The sequence below is a fragment of the Vicugna pacos genome, chromosome 15 (genome assembly GCF_048564905.1).
Source record: "Vicugna pacos chromosome 15, VicPac4, whole genome shotgun sequence".
In the NCBI taxonomy this organism is placed as follows: Eukaryota; Metazoa; Chordata; class Mammalia; order Artiodactyla; family Camelidae; genus Vicugna; species Vicugna pacos.
The window spans coordinates 8,280,703-8,305,188 of NC_133001.1; the positions used below are offsets into that span (position 1 = coordinate 8,280,703).

Sequence of the window (24,486 nt, forward strand, 5' to 3'; positions counted from 1 at the left end):
TTGCCAAGAACCTATCTCCCTTATGACAACTTTCAGCGACTGTTTTTACTGACTTTGGAACTTTCTCCAAAAACTACCCATTTTCAACCCTGTTTTCTACAACTTTAGTCAATGAGGTCCAAAAACATTTTATTTTCCATTTCTAACTAATCATAAAATTCTATGTATTCCTGTCAATATCTCTAATATGTACCTTTCCTTTCACCACCATCACCACTACAAGCTCTTATCACTCTATACCACAGCTGGCCTCCATCCCTATTCATTCTGTCATTATTGATTAGTATCCTTAAAATACTTCTTTCAATATCACTCCTCTACATAAAAATCTTTACCACTTTACTGCTTGCCTGTAAGATAGTGTCCGAACTTGTCAACCTGGCACTTAGTATATAACCTAATCCCAATCTATCTTTCACACTTTACTAGACAATATTTAACAAAAGTTTACACCCAAATTGGTTTATTTGCAATCTCCTGACCACTTTCAACATACTCTTGCTTCCATACTTTATTCATACCCCACCACCCAGAATACTCTTAGCTCTCTGAATCAAACTCACTCTTCAAACACAAGAATCTCTTTGACCATCTCCTATGGCACACATGAAACTATTAATCTAATAAATGCAGTAATATATGCAATGTTTCAAATTCATTTCTAAGCTAGTATCTCTGTATGTCAGATGAGAAGGGTTTGAATTCTACTGGATTCACCATTTACTACTGAGATCTTGGATAAGTAGTTAACCTCCAGATCATCAGTTTCCTCATCTGTAAAATGAGGAAGTTATCTTCCTCTCTGGATTACTGTTAAGGACTAAGTCAGATGAAATATGAGTATGTATAGTGTCTAACAAAGGAGCTGCCCAATAAATGTTAGTTCCACACTCCCTACCCTCACTCCACTGAGCAGGGGCCTTTCAGGCAGACAAATCACAGTCCTAAGCATCACTATCTTTTAAATCTGTCTCTGCAAAGCAGAGAGTAGTTAAAATTTAGACAGGTCAAAAAAAAAAAAGCCTAAGAGATGAGCAAAAGCAGAAATTATAAAAATAATTTCTATCCCTATTCACACACAACCTCTTTCTATCTTAACAGATTCTTAAGAATACAGTTAGCTCTCCAGAAAACAAAACCTATCTTTGAAGAACTACAATATAATACATGCTCTGGAGGCCCAAAGGTGAAAGCAATCCAAAAAGTCAGCTGTGCTTTATAAAACACTGTTTTGAAGAAATTAATTCCCAATAATGTTAAAATCTTAAAAACAAAAAACAAAAAAAACCTCAAAATGCAAAAAGATTTAAAAAAGGCAAGCTCCTCAACCACACAATAGTATGTTCCAGTCTAAACACTAAAAACACTTTTTCCTTGGCTATTATAAACTGAAAATCTAGTTATCCACATAGATTCACTGAAGCACTGGCATTTAAACAATCAAATATTATTGACTCCAGAATCTAAAAAGGGAAATGATGGAATTTGGGATTTTCATTAAAATTAATCTAGTAAACAAAGGATGCACATCAGCAGGAGGGAAGGGAGCAGCTGGTGGATGAGGGAAGTCTAATGAAGCACAACTGACAAAAATATTTGTTGTGGAAGTTGAGTGACGGGTCCATAAGAATTTATTACCTTTCCTCTCTACTTTTTTTTACATGTTTGAAAATTACCAAAATAAAAAGTCAAAGTGCTAAATATTAGGTATATTTTTAACAGAAAGCAAAAAAGGGGTGTGGGAGAGTATAAAACCGACATAATTTCATACTTCTCAATCTAACATTATCACACCAAGGTCTAACAAAAGCCAAGAGCAGCTAATTTGTTATGATTAACAGGAATGTACATGTAACAAATACAGATTTAAGTCTAAAATCTCATTTTAGTTCATTTTTACCTACATCTTTCCTTCCCACCTGACTCAAATGACAGCATTTATTAAACAGTTTCATATTTCACTTTCTGTTTCATTCTACCTTTTGGTAGGAAAAAACTACTTGTGAGATGAAGAAAGTAAAATCAAGCAAAACAAGCAAAGGGCTCTTGATACGAAACCTCTGATTAAGAATTAGGTTACACCACACCAAAGAAAACAAACCCTCAGTTTTTCAAGAATGAAACTGATATAACCTAAAAACAGCGTGATAAGAAACAAGAACTAGTAAGACAAGGGTAAATTTGGCATTAACACATGGAAAACAACTGAGCAGACAACAATTATAAAGCCTTTTTCATTTAACTCCAGTTCTGGCCATAAAGAGGTTCCTTAACTTATCAGAATTTATGGAGAGTCAACTTCATTAAACTAACTAGGAAAATCTGAGATCTGAGTTCTTAATTATTAACTTCTTTGAAAGTAACTGCAATTAAATTATACTAACCCTTTAAAATAAATTTTATTCCTGATGATAAAAATAACATGCTCGTTAAAATAAAAAGTAGTAAATGAAATCCTTACCAGTGAACTACTAGCTTGATATAATTCTAGTTTTCTGTACGTGCATACATACATGGATGGGAAGGGGAGGAGGGTATAGCAAACTTTACTATACTACTGAACTATACTACTTGTTATTTTTAATCAGCATTTTCCTGTATTTAAAAATCTTCAAAAATATGGTATTTTATGGTCACAAAACATTTTGAACTCCTAAAAATTATTTTGACAAGTAGCAGTTCAAAACTCTTCTACATTCTACTAAGAACTAACATATGCCACTCTTAAACAAGAAATAGTCAATGTCAACCATAAAAATTCTTTTAGAAGCATCTAGATGAAAATGAGTTCTTGAGGTAGACATGAAGAAATGAATTAAAAAGATATCACCATTATACCTCATGAGATATTACTGAGATATCCACCACCATGGACAATCAAAAACTACCTGCTTTTTTGATGCAGTCTTTCAGAAGGAAGGGAATCCTTAATTTTCTTTACAAATATTGATAAACAAATCTGAAATCTAAAAATATAAAAGCATCATCAAGAATTAGCCAGATCATGATATCTCCATTAGATTAATAAAAAGATTTACATTAAATCCCATACTTGAACTTGACAGCACTTCATGGTTTAAAAGCACTTTGATTTTCATTATCTCATTTAAGCCTTACAACAACCCTGTGGGCAAGTGAATCTAAGTTTGCAGATTAAGTAAAGCCTTAGAACTAAGTGGCAAGGTCACAAATAGAATCCATAATTCCTCTCAGTGTTCTTTCCATGCTGTATTCTAAACAAATAAAATTTATTTTATAGCTTTGCTTTTTCTAATTTTTTAAAAAAGCAAAACATGTTCATTACCATCCTCCCCTAGAAGAAAGAAAAATCATCCTCATGACACACAGAAAAGAATAAAAAGTTTTCTATAATCTTATCGCAAAGGGAAAATTACCATTAACATTACTTTTCTAGGTATACACCCACATAACTCATTTGATACCCTTTCTTGGAGCAATTGTTTGTCTTAGAATATATAAAATCTTTCACACCTTAAGAATGCAGATACTACACCAGCCAGTTAATACAGGGTGAATACAAGTCATTCTGTGCTTCTTTTCAGTGTAACTGTTACTCAATCTTCTAATCTTCTCTAGTATATAGATATGTTAAAAATGCCAAACGTGGTACCTCAATGAAATTATCCAAGAAACAGAAAGAAAAAAATAAGCAGAAAATTAGAAATAGTTTTATCATGAAGGACATCACAACTTCACTGCTACCTGGAAAGACTGATAACCATGATTTCAAACTTGAAAGAAAATGGAAGATCAACTTACTAACAATGCACAATACCAGGAACAGATCACCATGAAAACCATTAACAATCTTATATAGCAATGATTTAATAGTTATTATTTCCAGGAAAACAACTTGTTGATAAACAGGATATGTGAGTATAATCTGATGATTTTCTTTTTTTAGGATTATGTGCATGCATAAATGGGTCTCTAAAGACAACATAGTATTCATAATAAATGATGCTCCCCCTGAGATGTTCATTGGTGGTCCTACTTATTACTTTGCTTATTACCTCAACAAATACAACACATTAGTCCAAGAGAAACCACCAGATCCAAGTTGGAGTAAAGAAATCTCTTCTGGGATTTTTTTAACTAGAAATAAGGAAGGTCGTGAATGCTGATAAAACTCAAATGCTGTTGATAGCATACTTACTGCCTTAGGAAGAAAGCACAAACACTGAAACAAAATAAAGCCAATAAACAGGAAAGCAGGACCAACGGGTAAATACAGTATTGAAGACACTCACTAATCAGTTCCAATTGTTCTTGAGGTCAAACTACACCCTTGCCCTCCTTGCCATGTGATTGTTCACTTTAAGTGCATGAGCCAAAAATTGTTCCCATCTGCCTAAAACGGGTTTCCAAAATCTTCAGTTAAGAATACCTAAACTACCTGGCCAAATGCCTTAAAATGGCAAATGCTTTAAAGTCTTCACAAAGTACAAAAAATTATATATACTGTTACTTTATATAAAAAAAAGGAAATAAGAAAACCTATCTGCTTATGGTTACAAAAATAGACATAGGGTAACACAGAAAACAATGAAGTTGGTTATTTATAAGGGGCAACAGAGACAACTGAAAGGAAATAAATGGGAATGATAGTTCATGGAGTATATCTTACTACATAGTTCTGATTTTTAGAAGCATGTTAACAATCTACATTAAAAAAAAATTAAAACAAGGATGGGAGGGAGGCAAAAAAAGCTAAACCTGAAAGCAAACTAATTCATTTTTCAAATAAGTACCGTAACTCACTGATGGGGAAAAACACTAATGCAAGTAATTTATGAACACACTATTTGATTTATACACTCTCAGTTGTGGTGGAGCTAGAAGAAAAGGGAGAACTACAAACAAATTCTCTTTTTAGTAGTTTATTTTGTTTTTTGCTTTTTTTTTTGTAGTGGTATGGGAGAGGCAATCCTTAAATTACTGTAGATAATGGTAATGAGTAAATAAGCAAATGTTTTGATAGTGCTGGGAACCAGAGCTCTTACTGTGGAAAACAAGACATATATATGTATCTGTGTGTGTGTGTGTATATATATACATATATATGAGAAACATATATATATATATATATATATATATATAAGAAATGGGAGAAAGCAAGAAAGAACTGGAAAGTAATAAGTTACAAATAACTGCGAAGACCAGGAGTCCATAACTCCATACCAATCAATCACTATAAATGTACAGAAACTGCTAAGTTGGAAAATCTTTTTGTAACCAATATAGTAATGTAAAGACTGGCTCAGACAAGAATCATCTATACATGTTAAACCTTGAGTGAAATTTTGAAAAGGAATAGAACATTTGCATAGTCTTGAAATATCTTTCCACAGATCAATTAGTTCAAGGGGAAAAAGAAAAATCAAATGTTTTAACTAGACATATGATCAAACATCATATTATCCATGAGAAGCAGATGGACTTCATGCATCTCCAATCTGACACCACTGGGGAAAATAGCAGTTTGAGTTTTCTGGCCAGGGACACATAATTTGAATCTATTCAAGAGAAAACACCAAAAAAAAAAAAAAATCCAAAATAAGAAATGTTCTATTAAAAAAAAAAGCAGATAGTATTTTTCAAAAATGTCAACTTCACAAAAGATAAAGTGACTAGAGAAATATTCCAGAGAAAGGAATACTAAGAAACATGACAACGAAATGCAATTACCTAACCCTAGACAGACTCTGTACTGGAGGGGGCAAAAACATGCTGTAAGAAACATTATTGAGCCAACTAATAAAATCAGAATGTGGTTAAAAAAAAAACTGATAACTGTACCATAACTACAAAAGAAAACAGCTTATTCTTAGGACATAAACTATTAAACTAATTAATACACTAATAACCCATATAGGAGCACAATACATGCACCTTATTCTCAAGACAGTTCAGGAAAAAAATAGGGGTGAGTGGGTGCATGTGAGCTGGCAAAGGACAAAGGGAAGGGAAATAAGGAATTCACCCATCAGCAAACAGTTAAATTAATTCAAAAACTAGTGAATCAACACTGGACTATCTAACATCTTAGAATTATATGCTAAGTCAGAAAAGGACATAAGCAAGTATGCCAACAGGCAGAAAGCCGGCAATATGGTAAAGAGCATCAGCTCTAAGCACATTTTTGGATTTGGTTGTTCTTTTTGTGCATCATGTTCACTCCCTAACTATTGACTGTTAGTCAGCCCATTACGCAATTCATAATAATCTGATCTTTGGGGAAATTTCCACTGATCTGAAGATACCCACCCTGCTAGAAGGGGTGCGCCAGCAAGTGACTTCATGCAAAATTGAGTAACTCCCATAAGTAAAATTTAGCACTAATGTAGCATAGTGTTTTTTAAGAACTCAGACCCTAGACTCAAGTGTTTTAATGCTGATCCTGTTGGTTGCTAAAAATGTGACCCTGAGCAAGCTGATTACCCAAGCCTCAGTGTAACGACACAGAATGTTGGTGTCAAGACGGGTTAAAATTACACCCCTTGACATACAACAGATACTTAAAAAATGTTACATAGTAAACAAAATGTTTTATTTAAGAAGCAGGTAGTTGTTTGCTCCTTTTATTAAGACGGGTAATTTCTGAAAATTTCAATACGGTAGTAGAAACAGAAATTAAGTTAATATGTGTATTTACACACATATGTGTATGGTGTCTAAGAAACAACTGGGGAAATCTGAATATTGACTGAACATCTTAATATTAAGGAACTATTTTAGGTGTGATAAGCATGCTTTTTCCTAAATATTTTAAAGAAAAATTCCAAACTATAAATTAACGAATAATATGAGATTTACTTAAAAATAACAGGGTGGAGGGTAGAGACAAGATTGATCATTAGCTTCTAACTGCTGAAACCAGCTGACAGACACATGAGCGAATCATATAATACACTCTGTTTCGTGTGTTCAATAAAAAAATTTTTTTAAAGTGAAGAAATTCAAAAGAAAAGGAAGTTGGCAACATTCACTCATTAGCAGGGACAACAGGGAAATCAGTTGAAAGTTTAATAAAAAAATGAAGACTGGAAACAAGGCAGGGGAAAAAGTATAAAAACTGCAGAATGACTGCAACAGTAAGTATATACATTTTTAAGGGGTTCAAGAGAGTTGAAAAATAATCCAAAATACATGTACTCCAAGGTAAGCACTAAGAAAATACCAAAATATGTGTACCTTGAAACTCTTTATACTCCCTGAACATTTCTCTTTTCTACAGAAAGCTCATTATTCTTGATCCTCAATGATTATTATTGGAGCTATGTTTTATTTCTATACTTCAGCTTTCCCTACCATTATTTCTTCCTTTCCATTATTCTGTTATTTTCCATATACCTATCTTCCTTCCATTTTCATTTCAACCACAAATTTCAGACTACAGTAAATAAAGTTGAAGCAATGTAAGCATAAATTGGATACAAAGATGGCTTAACAGCTTTAGCCACAAATGTAATTACTCTGTTTGGAGGATCTCTAAACCACATTTTAACACCCAGTAGCTTGTTTCCTTGCAAAACAGCCCAAAATGTGTTATTGGATACCTATACTGGAAGCAGTGTTTCTTAATATATAAAGCATTTTATTAATTATTTGGGCAGGTATTTCCTAAACTTGATAAGGATACATTAAGCCATAGGAGGAAGAGCTCGATTTGGACTCCAAGGGCCTGTGTTCTGATCCAGAGAGTGAATAAGTTAAGGATAAGCTGAATCAGCTGAGCTCATTCACTCAGCATGTGAGCATCTAATACATACTAGGCACTGGAATAGATACAAAGATGAGCGTAACAACCATGTAAGTAAATGATTACAATGTATTTTGATAGGTGCCACAAGAGAGGTGTAAAGTTTATAGATTAGCAAAATATTTTAATGAAAGATTAGATGATCTTTCAGCTCCAAAACTCTATCAATTTTATCAAAATTCCTTTCAGCCTTTTCTTTTTAATTAAGAGGGAGTAGCCACAGGTTACAATTTTCTATCAAAAGATGCTGCCTAAGCACTTAAAAATTTGCAACCGCAACAGCTAACATTTATTAAGCACCTAGTATGTACCAAGGGATAGGGGCTTTTCATACACTGTCTCACTTAATCCTCACAATAATCCCAAACAAGTAGTATTATCACTATTTTACAGATAAGGAAACAAAAATTCAGAAAGACTAAAATAATTTTTAACTCCAAATCGCACTCATATAGTAAAAGGAAAACAGGGATTCAAAGTCTGATCTTCTGATTCCAAAGTCTATTCTCTTTTCACTATTTATCTCATTTTCTTTCACTACATAAGAATTTCCAGAGATCACCTTCTTAAGAGCACCCAAGAGAACTTTTAAGACAGTATGAAGTACAAAGTGATCACTGATTGTATTTTTTTAAACTGGAGTATCTGCTGTATACACCCTCCAAAACAAAACACAAAAGATTACAAACCTAAAATATAACCAATACTCAAGGTAACAGATATATGTGACACGACTAAATACATTCTGAAAACTAGTTAATGAAAACGAATGAGGAATTGTGATTTCTTCCAACTGTTTTATCTTCACCCTCACTTGGTGCCAACAAAAACAATCAGGAAGGGACTGGCCCAGCATATTTTAGTGTATTAACAACATGTTGATTCCACATAATTATTTAAAAGTGTGTATCACAGAATATGAGAACACAAAATAAAGTGTATATGAAATACCGTCAAAAAAAAAAAAAAAAAACCCGCAACATAAGCCCACTAAGTCTAGAATACCTAACCATCAACAATATTTAAAGATGTGTTGGAATCATGTAAATTTTGCGTCACTTTTCCTTTATCAACTTCATTACACTCACTTTTTCTTTTAATTTTTTTCAGTTTATCCATGATAATTGCGAATGTGAACCAGCAAACATCCTTTAAAAATAAGTTAACCCTCTACAACAAATAAAGAAAAAAAAATGTGTGTGTGCACAATTCCGAAGCTGGTTAGAAAAAGAGTCTGAATCAACATAAATCGAGGGATCCTAGTAACAAGTTTTTCTTCAGAACTCCTCCGGATTAAAATAGTATTTCCCCCCAAATTTCGCCAAAGAGCAAATTCTAAGACCAAGAAAAAACATAGCTTGAGGCAGCCTTCACTGCCTAGTTCAATTAAAGATTTTAAGTCTCCCTCATTCACAGTTATTTCAAACAACAAAAGATTTGTTTTAGATGTCTTCAAGGATTCTCGTACAGGGTATAAATTCTACCCCCACCTTCAAAAGAACGGGGCCCAAGCCAGGAATCACACAAAACTAAATCACTAACGATCCGCATTCTCGATTCCTCTGAGAAATTCTGAAATAAGTATCAGAGCAGTTCATGAGCCCTCCGTATCCCGCACAGAGGTGACATTTCCTTTGCTTTCATGCCCGCACAAGGCAGACGGAGGAAACACCAACCGCAAATGCCGCAGACCACCACGTCCCCCCTTCACCCCAGCTCCCCTTTCCCCGGCCCCAAACACAAACACGCTCTTCTCTCCACGCTTCTTGCACAATGTCGCTTGCCAAAGGGCTCAGCTCGAGCTCCACCGCCTCTCCTCCAGGCCCGACGGGAACGGTTCCTCCCTCGGCGACGCTCCCGCACCACCGCTTCCTCCGGCTGTCAGGCCCGGCGCGGTCTCGGCAGGCCCTGCGCCGATGGGGAAGGGGCCGCCACGGCCTTGCCAAAGGGCTGTTTTCGTTCAACGGCGTCAGGCGGCTCTTCCTGAGGCAGAGTCCTAGCACCGGAGCCCGACCCGGCCCTCCGGGGCAGCGCGGTGAGCCGACGCGGTGGCGGGGCGGCCGAGCTCCCCTTCCCATCCCGGGGGTCCCCCAAACTCCTCCCGCCCCCGCCGTCTGCCCGCCGCCATTTTGTGCGCAGCCGCTGCGACACAGATACAATAGTCGGCCCGGATCTCACAGAAGAGGCTCAGGACCCCCGCGCTATGGGCTCCCGCCTTCCAGCCCCCTGCTCCCCACAAGGCAGCCGTCCGACCTATGCCTACCCGACTAACAGCCGGATCCCATTTGCGCCCCACACAGTTTAGCACTCAGCCTCCAGTCTCGACGCCGAAGAAGCTACCGCCTCCAGAGAGCTGCACGCATGCGCGCCTGTCGAGCCTTCGCTAGCCCTCATCGGCTCCCGGCGCCTGCGTATCGCCGGCACCGCGCTCTCCCCGAGGCACGGGAAAGGGGCCAGAGGGACTTGGTTCCGGAAGGGGGCGCTCTCGCGTCGGCGTTCTCGCAAAACTGGGGCAACAGTGGCTCTGCCTGCCGTGAGCCAGTCCTGCGTTGTCCTGTCCCTGCGGGTAGGTAAGACCTGCACTGTCTCACCTCCTCCATGAAGTCTTCCCTGATCATTATTGCCTTCAATAATACATTAAAACACATAGTATTCATCTGACATTGGATATCGTAATGCTTTGTGTGGTTAAGATTTAGCCTGCTTTTATCCTCTCTATAGATACATATAGACACAGGAATAGATGTGGATTTGAATCCCTATAGCAATGATGCGAGGTATAGCATAGACACTGAAAATGTCAGGAAATTTGAATTCAACTAAAGCCTATTGAGCTAAAAGCTTAATACTTTGAAAATCCTTTCTCGAGTCGCTTCACAATAAAGATACCTACCTAAAGTGGTAGGTATTTTTAACCTTTATTTTAATTGTTAAAAACTTTAGGTTGAGAGAACTTGAGTAACCTCTCAAGGTTACTCCACTACATCAACATAAAAATTCAATCACTGGGCAAAATCTGGTAAAACTCACATGTCCTGCCCTATGGACACCACACAATTCACACCATCTACCCTGAGTCTCAAGCATCAGCCTTACCTAGTACCCAAGCAGATGTATTTCTTTTATTCTCATTAAAATAAGCATAGAAAAGGCTGAAAGAAAAGTCTTTTATAAAATATATCTTATCAGAGTTTCATTTCAAACTAAAAGTCCTGCTAAAACCCTAATTCTAAAAGATACATGCACCCCAATGTTCACAACAGCACTATTTACAATAGGCAAGACATGAAAATAACCTACATGTCCACTGACATTTTATATATACAACAGAATACTACTCAGCCATAAAAAAGAATAAAATCATGCCATTTGCAGCAACATGGATGGACCTAGAAATCGTCATTTTAAGTAAAATAAGCCAGAAAGAGAAAGAAAAATACCATACAATATCACTTATATGTGGAATCTTAAAAAAAAAAGACATAAATGAACTTATTGACAAAACAGACAGACTCACAGACATAGAAAACACACTTACCGGAGTGTTACCGGAGAGGAAAGGGGTGAGGAGAGAGAAACAGAGTTTGGGATTTGCAGATACTAACTACTATAAATAAAACAGATAAAACAACAAGGTCCTACTGTTTAGCATAGGGAACTATATTCAATACCTTGTAATGGCCTATAATGAAAAAGAATATGAAAAGGGATAGGTAGGTAGATAGATAGATAGATAGATAGACAGACAGACAGACAGACTGTATCACTATGCTGTACACCAGCAATTAACACAACATTGTAAATTGACTATACTTCAATAAAAAAAAAAACTCCTGCTAGAGGAAACAAGCCAAAAACAAAAAAGAAAAAACCAACAAGCTCTCCCAAAACTCCAAATAACAAATGTTAACTTTAATATTTATTTCCTTCCATATATTTCTTTCTATTCCTACAAACATACACAAATACAAACAGCCTTACCAAATGATAGTTTTATTTCCAAGGACAAGAATCCCAAGTGAGACAGCTAGATTACAAGAGAAAGCAAGAAAGAAAGCAAGAAAGCAAGAGAGGAAGGAAGGAAGGAAGGAAGGAAGGAAGGAAGGAAGGAAGGAAGGAAGGAAGAAAATTTAATTTTACTAGATTATTGTCAGAATACTTTCAAAAAAGCTTATACAAATTCCCACTGTCACTAAACAGGTAAGAGAATGGACATTTCTCCATAACCTCACTTCTTTTCTAAACTCTGAAATAACTGAAAAATCATTGGACCTGTCTGCTCTTTAAGATTGGTAGGATTCACCTTTGAAATATCTCTTCTGGTACTTTTTCTAGGGGCTGCTCTTGAATAACTTTCTCTAGATACTTTATAATATATAATTTCATTAGATTTCTCTCTCTCCACAATCATTTCTGTAATTTACATTCTCCTAAAAAAGCATCTACTCGATCTAGGTTTTCAAATTCATTTCCCTGAGAGTTGGGCAAACTAACCACTTCAATTCTTTTCATTTCCTTTATGTCCCCTTATATGGTTTTATTTCTACAGCACCTAGCACCTTCTAACATACCATGTTATCTCTTATTATTTCTTAACTATCTCTTTCCACTAGAACACAAGCTCTATGATGTTAGGAATATTTGTCTGTTTTCTTTACTGATTTATCTCCAATACCTAGAATGATACTTGGCACACAGTAGAAAATCAGTGCATATTTGATGAAAGAATGAACGACCCTGATGGGTTAAAAAAAGAGAGTATGTATGTATGTGTGTGTGCATGAAATTGTTGAGCATCCTTTCATACCTAGTGGCCATATGCATTTCCTCTTTAAAAAAAAAAACACCCTTTAATATTACTTGCTCGTATTTCTTTTTTTTCTTTTTTATTGAAGTTTTTTATTCAGTTTACAATGTTGTGTCAATTTCTGGTGTACAGCATAATATTTCAGTCATACATATACATACATGTACTTGTTTTCATATTCTTTTTCATTATAGGTTACTACAAGATATTGAGTATAGTTTTTGCTCGTATTGAGCTAACTGTCCCTTTTTTATCAGGAGATAGTGCTTGAATATAAAGAGTATAACCCTTCGTCAAATATGTTGCAGTTGGTTTCTCCCCATTAATATTTTGTTTGAGTGTCTTTTGCTATTATAAAATTTAAACATAATCAAATTTGTCAATCTATTCCTTTATAACTTCTGAATTTTTTTTTGTCTAAGAAGACTCATCTGATCACCCAGAAGCGTAAACACCCAGAAATTATACAAAAATTCTCCTAAAATTTCTGAAGTTTTGCTTACAATTTTATAAATTTATTTTTTGCAGTTAGATGCTTAGTTAATCTAAGATGTATTCTTTTTGTGATATGAAGTAGCAATCCAACTTTGTTTTCCAAATGTATTAAATCAGTCATGTGATGTTTCCAGATACTAAGTAAACCACCATTTTCCCCCTCATTGAAATGCTTCTTCCCTTTTAAAAACAGCAACAACAAATTATTAAGTTCCTATGAAAATGGATTTAAGGACCTTCTAGTCTGTCCTACTAATCTATCTGTTTACCCATGGGCTAGGACCATTTATTCATTCATTAACTAATCCAATAAATATTACTTGAGGGCCTATTCTGTGCCAAGGACTCTTCTGAGTACCAAAGAGTCAGTGACAGATCAGAAGGCAACACCAGCTCTAACTCCGGCCCTATGACACGTACAGCTTTGATGGGAGAGATGGACAATCAGTAAGTACATAGGATGTCAGAGGGTAATAAGTGCTATGGAGAAAAACAAACATAGGGGTCAGGACACAGGGAACAGGAGGTGATGAGGCTTGTAATTTAAATAAGATGGTCAAGAAAGGCATCACCAAGAAGGCAGCATGTGAGCAGAAACCTGACTGAAATGTGTGAATAGCTGAGCTATCTGGGAGGAACAGTATTCCAGGCAGAGTAAACACAAAATACAAAAGCAATGAGGTGAAAGCCATCTTGGCATATGTGAGAAACAGCAAGCAGGCCAGACAGGCTGCAATAGCATGAGTAACAGGGGACATAGGGGATGGGATGGAAGGGAACCGGGAATACTTACAGGCTGTATGAGTCAGCTTGGGCCGCTGTAACAAACACACAGTTTTGGAGGCTGGAACCCCAAGGTCAAGGTGTGGACAGGTTTGGTTTCTTGGGCTTTTCTTCTTGGCAGCTGGCCACCTTCTTGCTGTGTCCTCAAGTGGACTTTTCTCTACGCGTGTGCATCCCTGGTGTCTCGCCCTCTTCTTATAAGGACACGAGTCATATTGGATTAGGGCCCACCCAGATGACCTCATTGAACTGTAATCACTTCTTTAAAGGAAAATAAAGCCAGGGAGGGAAAATGATGAAGCAGGGGCTGGGTAAATGCTTTAGACAGGGTAATCAGGGAAGTCCTCACCGGTGAGGTGACAGCTAAGCAGAGATATAAAGAAAGAGGGGGGAAGTCATACAGATACCTGGAAGAAAGCTTTTCAATAGAGAACACATCAAGGACAAAGGCCCTGGGACCGAAGAACGTTGCACATGTCTGAGGAATAACAAGAAGGCCAGCTTAGTTGAGGTGAAGTGATGCAGAGGAAGGACAAGGATGGAGATGCAGCAAGGAGTCAGATCATGAAACTCCTTATAAACCACTCAAGGCAATATTGCACACTGAACAAGACACTGGATTACCCTTCTAGCCCCAGCTCTGATACTAACCTCATTGTATTTCAATATCTTACAAGGGAGAGGACTAGGTTAGCTTGCCCATAAGATGTGAGTCTGGAAATCTTCTGTAAACTGAAAGATGCTCATCAATATTCATGGCATTCCAAAAAAATATTTTTTAACTCTTAGAGTCCACTATATCCATGCTACTCCGGGCTCTTATATCATCTAGTCTCCTTGGACCACTTACAGACATTCTAATTCCCATCCAAAGATGTCAGTATTCTTGATAGAAGAAAAGCTAGCTATCCAACCCCACATCCTTGTCTCACCATCACTCTATTCCACAATTCCCCGTCGTTTCCTTTTATGTACTCTGTTTTCTGATTGGCCAGAAGAGTACTGAGCAGCTCCATCCAGAGCTCAGCTTCTGCTTGTTCAGCACAGCCACAGCTCTAGGCCCGAACGTGTTAGAAAAAGAATAGTCATCACAAACTGTCCCCTGTGACTTGTTAACATAAATGGGGCTTTGTTTCAGTGACATAAAGAATCTCACTGCCATTTCATCTCAAGTGCAAGTGTCCCAATAAATAGGATCTGGGGGCAACCACTGCCCTCCTTCTGTCTTTAGAACCCAAATCTAACTATTGGGATAGACACAGGGCCAGGATGAAAGTTTGAGAAATCCCTCAGCCATTTCATGTCCTGCAAAAGGACATGAACATCAAGAAAACTTGGTTCTGCTATTTGAATTTTGTAACATTTATATATGTAACTATTTATATATATAAAATAGAAACTAAATAAAACAAGCAGTAATTTTTCTGAGTTTGTATCAAAGCTTCTACAGTGGTGATCAGAAATCAGTTTGCCTCTTTTGTTAAGGTGGTTTCTAACTACGTCCATGAATTCTTTGATACGTTTCACTTCACATGGTGGAAACTAATTCCACTTCCCCTGAATGTAGGGCAGACTTGGCAAATTGGTTCTAGTGAACAGAATGTGGTGCAAGTGATGCTGTGTGACTTCCCCGGGCAGGTCATGAAAAGGGCAGCATCTGACCCTCCCTTCACTCTCTTGGATTACTCACATTAGAGGAAGCCAGCTGCTAGATCATGAGGACATCCAAACAGCCTGTTGAGAAGCCCATGAGGAGAGAAAGTAAAGCCTCCTGCCAACAGCTCCCACCAAATTGGCAGCCGTTTCAATGAGCCACTTTGGAGACAGAAGCTCCAGCCTCAGTTAAGCATTCAAGTGACTGTGGTTTAAGTCAACATTCTGAAAGCAACCTCATGATGGACCCTAAGGAGGAACTGCCCAGCTATGAATTCCTGACCCTTAGAAATGATAAAGATTAAAAAAAAAAGTTTGTCGTTGTTTTGAGCCATTAGGTTTTTTATGTAACAGTGCATAACTAATGCACTTGTTATCTGAAGATTAAGGTCTCAACTTATTAAAAATACAAATCAAAAGCATGATATAGCCATCAAAGACCTAGGATTTGGAAACAACAGAATTTGGACTTGAACTCTGATTTAAGCAATACAAACAAACAGTTTCCTCAAGCATAAAATGAGAATAATCCGTTGCCTTCAGGACTTTCATCCTATGAGTTCCTTACCCCATAGCACTTTGTATAGCGTCTACACACCAGCTACAAAAGCAATTCAAGAAAATGATCCATTTCAAGAATGGAAGCATGAAAAGTTGTACAGACATACTCCCTAGTGAACCAAACATACTGGTGAAAATTATTTTAAAAAAATCGTTTAAAGTCTCTATATATTATCCTCAGGATATACAGCAAATGAAGAAACATTTATTTCAAGAAAATCTACTAAATCTTGGTAAGAAGGGAGAGTTTGTGGTACTTGACCCATGGCCCACTCACTTGCCACTCCCACCAATCTCAGTGCAATGGAAGCTCTACACCAGTTGCTACTGATAAGAAGGTGGGGCTCCCTCTTCCCCTAGCTCCAAGGGAGACGGCATCCCTCCAGGAGGACAGGCCACCAACACTTCTTTCCCTGCGGGCAATGTGTTATAGAGGCTAAATTTCAGGCAAGTGCAGGATAGTGGGTTAGGGCTCTCTTCTTAAACCTAGCCTACATTCATAAGTTGGAGGTTAGGTCAAAGATGAAGCAGGCCCAAAATACTGTGGCCCTGATTGGCCTTGTCCCAAGCCTTTGGTACCACTTAGAGTGGTAGAGATTCCACTCTAAGAGAGGCAAGCCAAGAAGACCAGAGGCTGTGCTGCCCCTACCCAGAGTCCTGCTCATAAGCAGGGTTGTTGTTCCAAAAGAAATGGGCCACTCTCCCCAACACTTGTTCTGGAGCAGTGGCTCGGAAATTTTGCCCAGGGGGAGAGGGAGGCCATAACAGAGATCTTAACAGTATAAGGAAGTTCAAGCCTAAGGGCAACCTCAGAAATAATGAAGAAATTGGATAAGAAATTAAGAGAAAGCTGATAGCTTCATAATATCAGCAAGCTAAACTGGTGGGTCAGCAAGTTTAACAGAGAGAACCAAGGAAAGATAAAGCTCAGAGAGCCTCCTGAGGACAGAAGTAATGTCAGAGATTAGTCTCAAAAAGGACCCCAGCAAAGGAAGCCCGAACTGAATTGGATCAGAGTGTAAAGAAATTTATCTCCCAGGGGATCGTCAGAAACAACACAGCAATCAGCCTAAAAGCTGGGTGTGATACCAACAGAGGCCTATAGCTTAACAGAGAGAGCAGGGGAACAGACAAAGAGAGCCTTGCTAAAACACTGTCATCTCAGAGCAACTTGTGCGCATTATAACCTCTGAGGAGCAAGTATACAGGCTGCATATTGCAGGAGCAACAGACATCACTAAAATAGTCAAGTCACTAAACAAATAAACAAGAACAAGAATAAGTCCCAGAGCACAGAACATCGGTATCCAGATTTGCTACATTACCTAAAAGATCCAGTTTTCAACAACAACAAAACATACAGAAAAACAGTATATGTAACTCATACACAGGAAAAAAAGCTAGGCAACAGAAACTGGCTGTGAGAAGGCCCAGATACTGGATTTAACAGGCAAGGATCCCATAATAACCACTATAAACGTATTCAAAGAGCTAAAGAAAACCAAAGTGGATAAAGGTATGACAATGTTGCAACAAACAGAGAATGTCAATAAAGAGAGAGAAGTAATTTTTAAAAAGAACTATATAGACATTGTGGAGGTAAAATGTACAATAACTGAAATGACCAATTCACTACAGGTGTTCAACAACAGGTTTGTATTGACATAGGAAAGAATCAGCTCTGTTGAAAATTAGAGATTTGATCAATAGAGATTGTGCAACCCAAAGAACAGAGACAAAAAAGAACGAAAAGAATGAAGAATATGCATGATGGAAGTACCAAAAAGAGTGGAGAGAGGAGACAGAGAAAGGAGCAGAAAAAAAAAATACTGAAGAAATAATGTCCAAGTACTTCCTATATTTGATGGAAACCATTAAGCTACACATCCAAGAAGCTTGACCAAGTGGTATAAACCAAAGAGATCCACACACAAACATATCATAGCAAAAATGTTGAAAGACAAAGAGAATTTTGAAAGCAGCAATACAAAACCCACTAATTTCTCATCAGAAACAAAGGGGGCCAGAAGGTATGGAATTATGTATTTAAAGTGCTGAGGGAAAAAAAATGATCAACCAAGCAATCTGTCTTTCAAAATCTATCTTTCAAAAATGAAAGTGAAAAAAAGACATTTCAAATAAACAAAAACTGAGATAATATGTTGCAAAAAGACCTATCTTACAGATATGTAAGAATGCTAAAAGAAGTTACTAAGGTGGAAAACAAGAGACTGCAGACAGTAATTCAAATCCTCAGGAAAAAGCAAAGACACCAGTGAAGGTAATTATGAAAGGCAATATAAATGCCTGTTTCTTTTCCTTTCTTCTCTTGAGTGATTTTAAAATCAACCTATAAAACAACAGGCACATAATTATATTGTCAGCCTGTAACATATAGACATGTAATCCATTTGACAATAATAGAACAAAAGAAGTGCACAGGAGCAAATCTCTGTTGCAGTAAGGGAGTGACACTACTTGAAAACACAGGAACAAATGAAGAGAACCAAAAATGGTAAATCGGAAGGCTACTATAACAAACTCTATAAATAAATACATGTTGCTTGTTTCCCTTTCTTCTCTCAGCTTCTCTAAAAGTCATAAAATTACATAAAGTAATATTTGTAACAATGTATTTTTGGGTTTGTAACATATACAGTGTCATTTAAAAAGCATCAAAAAGGGGAAGAAGTAAAGAGTAACGCTTTTAAATATTACTACAATTAAGTTAGTATAAATCTGAATGGAGTCTGAAAAGTTAAAATGCATATGGTAAACCCTAGAGAAACAACTAAGGAAATAATTCAAGAAATATCTATATAATGAAAAAATATTAAAAGAATTAAGATGTTACACTAGGAAGACATCCACATAATGCAAAGGAAAGTAATAAAGGAGGAATAGAGGAAATGAGACTAACAGAAAATTAAGAGTAAAATGACAGACATAAATCCAATCAGATTAATAAAATATTAAATGTGAATTGATTAAAGAATCCAATCAAAACGCAGAGATCATCAGAATAGATAAAAATATACATTGTCTACAGAACACACACTTCAGACCCAACTATACAAATAGGTTGAAAGTAAAAGGATGGAGATTGAGGGAGAGGGTATATAGTTCACGCAGTAGAGTGCATGCTTAGCATGCACAGGGTCCTGGATTCAATTCCCAGTACCTTCTCTAAAAATAAATAAACCTGATTACCTCCCCCCACCAAAAAAAAAAAAAAAAGGATGGCGATTGTATCCCCTGGACTATTAGCAGGAATGATACGAGCATTGCAGGGAATGCTACAGGAGTTCCAGTCAAAATGGCGTAGTAGTACCACCGTGAATTTGCCTTCCCTCACAAACACGACAAAACCACAACTGAGTGCTGAACAATTACCAATAAAAAAGACTGGAGCCTACCAAAAAAATTCATCAACTGGAGACATAAAGAGGGAACCACAGCAAGATGGTAGGAGTGGCAGGCTTGCCATATAATCTGGTCACATACCCTAGGTGGGCAACCCCACCAGCTGGAGAATAATTGCACTGCAGACATTCACCCACAGGAGTGAGAGTTCAGCCTTATGTCAGGCTTCCCAGCCTAGGGGGGTCCAGCATCAGGAGGAGGATCCCTCAGGGCACTTGACTTTCAAGGCCAATGGGGCTTAACTGAAGGAGCTCCACGGAATTGGGGTAAACAGAGACTTTACCCTTAAAGAAAGCACATAGAATCTCATGTGCACTGAGACCAAGGGTGGAAGTAGTGATTTCATATGCGCCTGGGCCAGAGCTGCCTGCTGATCTTAGAGGGTCTCCTGGGGAGGTGTGGGGCGTCTGTGGCTTACCTGGGAGATGTAAAAGCTAGTGGCAGACATTCAGGAAATATTCAGCCACATAAACTTTCCTGGAGGCTGACATCTTGCCTGGATCATTAGCACCAACATCTGGCCCCAACCAACAGCCAGTAGGCTTAAGTGCTTGGATGCCTCAGGCCAAGCAACTAACTGGGTGGGAACACAGCCCCACCCATCAGCAGAGCTACCTAAGCTACCTAAGGACTTCTTGACCTCACAGCTGCCTCTAGACACGCCCCTAGACACAACCCCTCTCACCAAAGGGCCAGGACCCAGCTTCACCCAGCAGGGGGCAGGCACTGGCCCCTCCCACCAGGAAACTTGCACAAGTCTCTAGTCCAGCTTCACTCACCAGGGGGCAGACACCAGAAGCAAGAAAACAACAATCCAACAGCCTAAGGAAGGAGTCCACAAATGAAGGCCAGACTCTACCCTGGGACCAGCTGCCACCCACCCCACCCCGGCCCTTGGGTTATGAGAGGGGAGTGCACTACTGGAACTCATGGGATGTCACCTACAGAGGGCTATTTCTCAAAGGCTGAGAAACATAACTAATCTACCACATACAGAAAAATACAAATGGAAATTTAGACAAAATGAGGTGGCAGAGGAATATGCTCCAGGCAAAGAAACAAAATAAAATCCCACAAGAAGAACTACGATGAGAAGATAGGAAATCTACACAAGAAAGAGTTAAGAGTAATGATTGTGAAGATGATCAGAGAAATCAGGAGGAGAATGGATGCACATAGGAAGAAGTTAGGTTTTAGCAGACTTAGAAAATATAAAGAACAACCAAACAGAAATGAAGAACACAAACACTTAAATGAATAATATACTAGAAGGAACCAGGAGAAGACTAAATGAGGCAGAAGAACAAACCAATGAGCTAGAAGACAGAGTAGTGGAAATCACCACCACAGAACAGAAAAAAGAGAAAAGACTGAAAAGAAATGAGGATAGTTTTGGAGACCTCTGGGACAATATGAAGCACACTAATTTTCACATTACAGGGGTCCCAGAAAGAGAAGAGAGAGAGAAAGGATCTGAAAAAATATTTGAAGAGCTAATAGCTAAAAACTTTCCTAACTTGGGAAAGGAAATAGTCACCCAAGTCCAGGAAGCACAGAGTCCCACACAGGATTAACCCAAAGAGGAGCACGCTGAGACACATAGTAATTAAATAGATTAAATTAAAAAATTAAAGATAAGGAGGAAATATTGAAAGCAACAAGAGAAAAGCAAAAAATAACATACAAGGGAACTCCCATAGGGTTATCAGCTGATTTTTCAGCAGAAACTCTGTAGGCCAGAAGGAAGTGATACTATATATTTAAAGTGATGAAAAACCTACAATCAAGAACACTCTCACCAGCAAGGCTTTAGTTCATATTTGATGGAGAAATCAAAAGCTTCATAGATAAGCAAACGCTAAAAGAATTCAGCACCACTAAATCAGCTTCACAACAAATGCTAAAGGAACTTCCCTAGGTAGAAAAGAAAAGGCCACAACTAGAAACAAGAAAATTATGAAATGGAAAAGCTCACCAGGGAAGGCAAACATACAGTAAAGGTACGAAATCATCCACACACTAACTAATAAGGAAGTTAAAAGACAATAGTAGCAAAAATCATCTATACCCACAAAAATCAGTAAAAGGATACACAAAAATAATTAGATGTAAAATATGATATCAAAGCCAGCAATCATGAGGGGAGAAGAATACAAATACAGGGTATCTAAAATGCATTTGAAATTAAGAGATCATCAACTTAAATCAATCATGTGTATATATACATAGAGTTCTATACCAAAATCTCATGGTAACTGCAAACCAAAAATCTATAATAGATATACATACAAAAAAGGGAAAGGAATCCAAACATAACACTAAAGATAGTCATCAAATCCCAAGACAAGAGAACAAAAGAAGGGGGTAAAAAGACCTACAAAAACAAATCCAAAACAATGAACAAAATAGCAATAAGAACATACATATCAATAATCAGCTTAAATATAAATGGATTAAACAGTCCAACCAAAAGACTAGACTGGCTGAATGGATACAAAAACAAGACCCTTATATATGGGGTCTACAGGAGATCCACTTCAGAGCTAGAGAAACAGACAGGCTGGAAGTGAGGGGATGGAAAAAGGCATTCCATGCAATAAAAACCGAAAGAAAGCTGGAGTAGCAATACTTATATCAGACAAAACTGACTTTAAAATAAAGACTGTTATAAGAGACAAAGAAGGACACTACATAACGATCAAGGACTCAATACAAGAAGATATATAAATTGCAAATATATATGCACCCAACATAGGAGCACCTCAGTATATAAGGCAACTGTTAACAGACATAAAAGGAGAAATCAACAATTATCCAGTAACAGTAGGGGACTGAATACCCCACTTACATCAATGGATAGATCATCCACAGAAAATCAATAAGGAAATACAGGCCTTTAAATGACACTCTAGACCAAATGGACTTAATTGAAATTTATAGAGCATTCCATCTGAAAGCAGCAGAATACGCATTCTCCTCAAGTGCACATGGAACAGTCCCCAGGACAGATCACATAATGGCCCACAAAGCGAGCCTATCAACCCTCAATCTTTAAAGGATTTTAGAAAATTTTAGATCTGAATACATGACCTAGGTTGTTCCAATCAGACTAAGGGAAAAGAGTTATTTCATTTTAGTGGGAGATGTCCCAAGATATCAGCCAGGAAGTCTGTGTTCTCCATAGTTACTGGCAGCTCCCCTGTTACCACAAGAAGTCAGTCTTAGGTTGAAGCCTCTGCAGATAATAGCAGATGAAGACAGGAACCAATCTGGGTGTATAATGACATAAATGAGCTATTGCTAATCTTTCCCAGTTTAAAGCCCACCCTGCTGCTGAACTTCTGGTTATGCAAAACAATACATTTATTTGTTTGAATTTTTTTTCCTGTATCTCAAAATCAAAAACTATCCTATCATATAATTAGCCACTTCTGACATGTAATTCTTGCAAAAAAGAACAAGCTTCAAACTGGTCCATCTGAAAGCAGATAGGAGATACCATAAAGCCTTGCAAAGAGGTACCTTTATTGCCGACAGACAGTAATCCCAAAGTGGGTGTGAATCAGGTATCACTAACCTTACTAGGTTGCAAAAGCCAAAACTTTTACTGCATGCTAAAGTAAAGAAGGAAACACAATGGGAGATCTGATCAGTATCCAGGAAGAGCCAAAGAACCACCATGCCTGAAAGGCCAAGGTCCCTTCTTCCTTCTGCAGCCCCACCCCAAGCTACTACTAGGTGGGACAAAAGGAACCAGTCTCTGAGGTGCAGACTGGGGACAAGAGGACAATAAGCTGCCCTTCCCTCAAACCCCAATCCACTCAAAGATGACAGAGACAGAGGCCAAGACTGAAACAGTTAAATTTATTGAAGGAGCTTAACAGAGAAAGAGGCCTATTGCTAAGGAACAGAAATGAACTTTCGCTTTCAACACTGATGGGGATGCAGTCTTTCTGGAAGGCAACTTAGCTTAACAAAATCCTTTTTAAAAAATGTCTCTACCCTGGATGCAGCAATTTTTTTATCTAGGAATTGATCCTAAAGAAATAGAGTTACAACAGGTATGTTCTTGTAGTATTCAAAATAGCCAATCCCTGGATTGGGAGAGGGGGGAGCCATTAGTTCTGTCTAGCTTGGAATAAGTAGAGTTTGAAGTGTCTTTGATCCAAGTAGAAATGCTACATAGGCAGTTAGACACCCAGCCTGGGGCTCAGAAGAGGCTTACGAGATGTAAATTTGGAAGTCACTGGCATGTATCTAATAACTGAAGCTGTGAGACATCAATGAGATTACCTGGGGAGATAATACTGAGTAGAAGAGAAGACGGCCAAGTGTTGAGAATAAGCAATATTTAATGACTGAAGGAAAGGATGAGCCTGCGGAAATAATTGAGGTCAAACCACATAATGGTTTTATACTCGTATAATAGAATATTACTCACTAATTACATTTTTTAGATTTGTAAGATTAGCTGAAAAAGTTTAAACTATCTGTAGTATGTTCCCATTCTTAAACAACAACAAAAAACACATATGTAATCATATATCCAAAAGCATACATCATAAAAAGCCTAACAGTGGGAGAGATTGAGAGGTATTTTTTCCTGATTATTTCTATTTCTACTTTCTTATTTTTGTTTTTCTAAAATGACCACAGTTTTTTTTTTCTTATGCCGAAGCAAACTTTTAAAAACTTATGTGCATGCCAGGATACAGTTCTCAGATTTAAAATTTTTACCTGAAACACAGAACATACATCAAAGAAGAGTATTCAAATTTTTTTTAACAGAAGTATAGTCAGTTTACAATGTGTCAGTTTCTGGTGTTCAGCATAAATGTTTCAGTCACACATATACATACATATTTCTTTTTATATTCTTTTTCATTATAGGTTGCTACAAGATATTGAATATAGTTCCTTGTGCTATACAGTATAAACGTTGTTTATCTATTTTATATACAGTAGTTAGTATCTACAAACT

The 24,486-nt window shown here is 37.5% G+C and overlaps 1 protein-coding gene and 1 long non-coding RNA gene across 3 annotated transcripts in view; one reads left to right on the forward strand and one right to left on the reverse strand.

Annotated features, from left to right (window-relative positions):
* ZNF638 (zinc finger protein 638) overlaps window positions 1-10,153 on the reverse strand; it is a 64,694-nt gene extending 54,541 nt beyond the window's left edge. Inside the window, exon 1 of one of the 2 annotated variants that reach the window (XM_072937579.1) lies at window positions 10,047-10,153. The gene's annotated coding sequence lies outside the window, so the exon portion shown is untranslated. The remainder of the gene's footprint in view (window positions 1-10,046) is intronic. The other variant, XM_072937580.1, reaches the window with a different exon arrangement.
* On the forward strand, window positions 9,316-10,444 carry LOC116279880 (uncharacterized). Its single transcript, XR_004189167.2, has 2 exons — window positions 9,316-9,818; window positions 10,084-10,444. It is a non-coding gene; the product is annotated as an uncharacterized lncRNA (long non-coding RNA).
* The last annotated feature ends 14,042 nt before the right edge of the window (window positions 10,445-24,486 follow it).